Genomic DNA, 6,043 nt, shown 5'->3' on the forward strand with positions numbered 1-6,043 from the left:
TCTATTAGCCACAACACAACCAGGCTTATATTTAATATGCCACAAATTAATCCTAATGCTAGCTCCTAGCTCCTAGCTACTAGCTCGAGCTAGTTATAGCAAGCGATCAAATGTTTGGAAGCGCAGCTGTGTACTCACGGTATCGCAACTGTGTATCCAAATCAAAGTCCTCCTGGTAAGAGTCTCTGTTGTCCGAGTTCTTCGATCTTGACTGCATCTTTCGGGAATGTAAACAAAGAAGCGCCGACTGTGTACGTGTTGTTGCTGACTTCCCTCGCAAAATACTCCGCTTCGCACCGACAACTTTCTTCTTTGCTTGCTCAGCTTCTTTCTCCATAATGCAATGAACAAATTGCAACAGATTCACCAACACAGATGTCCAGAATACTGTGGAATAATGAGATGAAAACAGAGCTATTTCGTCATCCTCAGAGGCGTTTCGAACCGGAAGTTTAGCGGGAGATTTAAAAATGCACTTTATAAGTTAACCCGGCCGTATTGGCATGTGTTGCAATGTTAAGATTTCATCATTGATATATAAACTATCAGACTGCGTGGTCGCTAGCAGTGGCTTTCTTAATGTTCAAATTTGTTTTGCAAATAATCGTAAACTTAGAATTTAATGGCAGCAACACATTGCAAAAAAAAGTTGTCACAGGGGCATTTTTACCACCGTGTTGCGTGGCCTTTCCTTTTAACAACACTCAGTAAAGGTTTGGGAACTGAGGAGACACATTTTTGAAGCTTCATATTGCGCCACACATTTTTAATGGGAGACAGGTCTGGACTACAGGCAGGCCAGTCTAGTACCCGCACTCTTTTACTATGAAGCCACGCTGTTGTAACACGTGGCTTGGCATTGTCTTGCTGAAATAAGCAGGGGCGTCCATATGGATGGCAACATATATCGCTCCAAAACCTGTATGTACCTTTCAGCATTAATGGTGCCTTCACAGATGTGTAAGTTACCCATGTCTTGGCCACTAATACACCCCCATACCATCACACATGCTGCCTTTTACACTTTGCGCCTGTAACAGTCCGCACGGTTCTTTTCCTCTTTGGACACAACGTTCACAGTTTCCAAAAAACAATTTGAAATGTGGACTTTTCCACTTTGCATCAGCCCATCTTGGATGAGCTCGGGCCCAGCGAAGCCGGCGGCGTTTCTGAGTTTCTGGGTGTTGTTGATAAATGGCTTTCCCTTTGCATAGTAGAGTTTTAACCTGCCCTTACAGATGTAGCGACAAACTTTAGTTACTGAGTTAAGTTGTTCTTACCTCCGCCAGGAGGTGACAGTATTTTGCGGACTATAGAGTGCACTTGTTTTGATATTAAATGAGGCCCTGAGAGAGAAACACATATCGAAACTACTATCAGTGTCTTTAACTCCATCACTACAAGTGTAAAACATGGGCGTCGTTTTTGACTCTGACCTCAGAAACAGAAAGTCATCGTCAAATCAGCTAAACAAACTCAATAACTCCACGGTGACGTTTTGGTGAATTTACTGGGGAATTGGTGAAACTGGAACAATACAAAAAGAATCCCATTGTAAAACCTGTTAGCATATTAGCTAATGCTAACAACGCGAGCTTCGTTACGTTACGAGAGCACGTACAAATATGCATGAAAACACTCCTACAGACATTACACATGGGACGGTTTAGTAAGTAAGAATCGTTTTAGTTATATTGTAAAACTTACAAACGTTGCTTGGAGTGATGAATGAAAAATCCATACGAGTAGTAATGCTATGGTCGGCGAGAAGATTGAACACCACAGCACAAACAATAAAACACCCTCTCGGTGTTTTTGCTTGTGTATTTTTTAAACACAATTAGTTTTATTAGAGCTGACAGCGAAGAAATTCGCAAAAAGTTATGGGCACATTTTGATGACATTTTCAGAAAATGTCAGAAATGGGAAAAAAAAAAGAACAAGTAATTATATTTTAGGTCTGATCAGGATTCGGGAGGTAGCGCCTGGAGTAGGTCCGAATATAACCAGAATGTCACTTATATTAGAGTCCGGAAAAGCACCAAAGCTGAATTGTTCTTAAAATCAACTGTGTAGTGACTAATCTGACTAATCAGAATTGTCCCATAGTCGACTATCAGTTGAATATACGGCAATTCTTATAAGAGACATGAACCGATTGTGATGATATTAGTGCATTCTGACTGGTCACTAGCACGTCCAATTTCCACCAGTGCCCAGGGCTGGATTCGGCCAAACCAGAGGCGCATGGTGTCACGGAAAGTTTCCTGTGTCCGTCTAGAAACATCTTAAACGTCGTCACACCAGGAAGCAGCGATTACTTTCTAATGACAGAAAAAATTGCGCTACACAAACTCTTTGTCTGCACACAAGTCTTTTACTGATGATGACCGCGTTTGAGTCCCAACACACCTGCTGTACGCGGTGGCCTCAGCAGGTCCTTAACCCCGCATCCTTCCCCCGGATGGAGGAGGGCGCGGGGGCTTAACGTACAACGATTCGACTGCGAGGTTGATAGTCGAATCAGACGTCTCTTAGTCGAATCGTCCAACCTTGGACTATTTGAACAGAGCCCTAGTTGTAGAGTACCACAGCTAAGTTTGTGTGGATACAGGTATGGTACGCGGTGGCCTCAGCAGTTACTTAACTCCGCATCCCTCCCACGGATGGATGAGGGGGCGGGGGCTTAACGTATGTCAATTCGACTGCGAGGTTGATAGTCGAATCAGACGTCTCTGAGCCGAATCGTCCAACCTTGGACTTTATGAACACAGCCCTAGTTGTAGAGTACCATAGCTAAGTTTGTGTGGATACGGGTATGGTACGCGGTGGCCTCAGCAGGTACTTAACTCCGCATCCCTCCTACGGATGGAGGCGGGGGCTTAACGTATGTCAATTCGACTGCGAGGTTGATAGTCAAATCAGACGTCTCTTAGTCGAATCGTCCAACCTTGGACTATTTGAACACAGCCCTAGTTGTAGAGTACCGTAGCTAAGTCTGTGTGGATACTGGTATGGTACGCGGTGGCCTCAGCAGGTACTTAACTCCGCATCCCTCCCACGGATGGAGGCGGGCGTGGGGGCTTAACGTGAATCGATTCGACTGCGAGGTTGATAGTCGAATCAGACGCCTCTGAGCTTAATCGTCCAACCTTGGACTTTATGAACACAATCCTAGTTGTAGAGTACCATAGCTAAGTTTGTGTGGATACGGGTATGGTACGCGGTGGTCTCAGCAGGTACTTAACTCCGCATCCCTCCCACGGATGGAGGAGGGGGCGGGGGCTTAACGTATGTCAATTCGACTGCGAGGTTGATAGTCGAATCAGACGTCTCTGAGCCGAATCGTCCAACCTTGGACTTTATGAACACAGCCCTGGTTGTAGAGTACCATAGCTAAGTTTGTGTGGATACGGGTATGGTACGCGGTGGCCTCAGCAGGTACTTAACTCCGCATCCCTCCTACGGGTGGAGGAGGGGGCTTAACGTATGTCAATTCGACTGCGAGGTTGATAGTCAAATCAGACGTCTCTGAGTCGAATCGTCCAACCTTGAACTATTTGAACACAGCCCCAGTTGTAGAGTACCATAGCTAAGTTTGTGTGGATACGGGTATGGTACGCGGTGGCCTCAGCAGGTACTTAACTCCGCATCCCTCCCACGGATGGAGGAGGGGGCGGGGGGCTTAACGTATGTCAATTCGACTGCGAGGTTGATAGTCGAATCAGACGTCTCTGAGTCGAATCGTCCAACCTTGGACTATTTGAACACAACGCTAGTTGTAGAGTACCGTAGCTAAGTCTGTGTGGGTACTGGTATGGTACGAGGGTACATAAATCTTCCATTGGCGAGCACATTACGCATTTATTATGAAAAGATTGTCCCCAAGCCTTAGCCTTAGGAGGTTGAAACACTGTTAAAATTCTCTCATCTGAGAGAATACGGTGGACTTGAGAATGACTTTTGGTTTGTTCCTCTAACTTTCCCATTCAGGATTCCTTTTCTCTCCGTGTTTCTTCCAAATGTAACGGAGGAATATTCATCTTGATGTCTGCCCTCATTCCCAGCATCTTATCTCCTCATCTGCTACTCTTGGTCCATCAATCTCCCCCGGCAGCTCCCTGCCGCGTATGAAACCCGACTGATCCTGGTCAGGAATTTGCCCTATATCACCAGAGTTGGCTCGCACCCCCGCTGTAAATCACATGATGATTATTTGGGAACGGCCATAACGAAGATGGACGGGCCGGAGTGGGAACTGACGGTGGGAGTTTGCATTCCTCAGACCCGTCGTCTGATTAGTCATCTCGTTAAGTCTCCTTGTCTCATGTTATGTCGGCATACTTTCTGGAGTTATTGTCATGTTTTGTTAGGTTTTTGATCGAGTGCTGAATGTTGGACGCAGAGGTACATAAGGAGTACTTTTGTGTACCGCAAGGACCAATATACACTAGGGTACCTCATGAGGCTAATCATCAAACTCTGGTACTTTCCCAGGAACAACATAGTTTAGTCCTAAGCTGTAAACATGTTACGGTTGGAGAAGTAGGACAACCACATGTTTCTCACATTATTTCTAAAAGTCCAGGCACTCACAACTTTCTTTGACTCCATAGATTATCTCGCAGTCGTACTCAATAAAAAATATCGCTGCTATATCCAGACAATATTAGATATTTAAAAATATATATCTATTCTCCTTTTTTTCCCTTGCTGATACGAGCCAGGTCAAAACAATTACATCCCATTCTCAGGGCGTTCAATCGATCGCTACTGGACTGTTCGGTTCTTAGAAGAGGTTTCGGATCTCATCTAAGTAGGCTTCCTCAGTTCATGCTCATAGACTTAAATTAGTCAGATCTAGTTTTAGACCTAATTGGTCAGATCTGACCAATCGAAGTCTACGAGCAGGAACTGATGAAGCCTACTTGGACGAGAGGCGAAACGTCTTCTAAGAACCGAACAGTCCGGTTGCGATGGATGGAGAATATAATGACCTGGATTAAGGAGAACATCCATAGGCCAAGACATCCCATAACTTCAACTTGATTTAGACTCCATGGGTCCTCCAGTCTTCTTCTCTGTTTGTTTACCTGCAAGCCCTTGTTCACGGGTATCTACTTCCAGGTAAACTTCTTGCCTTATATGGATTCGCAAAAAACTGTTTTAAATGCCAGTTATCTGCTTTGTCCAAAATGGGAAATTGGAAAAATACATTTCTTATGCATTTGGGTAAATAAATATAAATATAATAAAAAATATATAATATAAATATAATAATAATATAATATAAATATAATAAAAAAAAAACAATTGTTAGTTTGTCTTTCCAGGGTTTGTTTTATATTGAAAAACAAATAGGGATGTAACGATATCAAAATCTTACGGTTACGATATTATCACAGTATTAAGGCCAGGGTACGATGTTATTGTGAAATTGTCCAAAAGACTTGGTAAAAATGCCATGGTGTGTAAAATGAAGTGGCAAGAATGTTTAGGCCAGCAGTCTACAAAATGCGGCCCACGGGAAGTCCTGAGTAAATTATTAGTATTATTATTTTTTAATCTGTCCTTTCTAGCCCATCCATCAATCCATTTTTCTACCGCTTGTTACTCTCGGGGTCTCTTAGCCGCTCAGGCAAATTATATTGTCTAAAAATGCATTTCCCATCGATAACGTGACGTCATAACGCGAGCGCGCGGCACGTGCACGCTCTTTCAGTCAATTTAGCACGAGAGAAAAAAATGACGAAAATCGTTGGGGAAACGTAAAGCAGACTCCGAGTACACAGTTTTTAAACATCAGTGAACATATGACTTTTTTTTGTTCAGTGCAAGGAGAAGGCAGTTTGTCTAAGACACAGAGACATATATATATATATATATATATATATATATATATATATATATATATATATATATATATATATATATATATATATATATATATATATATATATATATATATATATATATACAGGTATATATATATATACAGGTATATATATATATACAGGTATATATATACAGGTATATATATACA

The sequence above is a fragment of the Entelurus aequoreus genome, linkage group LG19 (assembly GCF_033978785.1).
Source record: "Entelurus aequoreus isolate RoL-2023_Sb linkage group LG19, RoL_Eaeq_v1.1, whole genome shotgun sequence".
NCBI lineage: Eukaryota > Metazoa > Chordata > Actinopteri > Syngnathiformes > Syngnathidae > Entelurus > Entelurus aequoreus.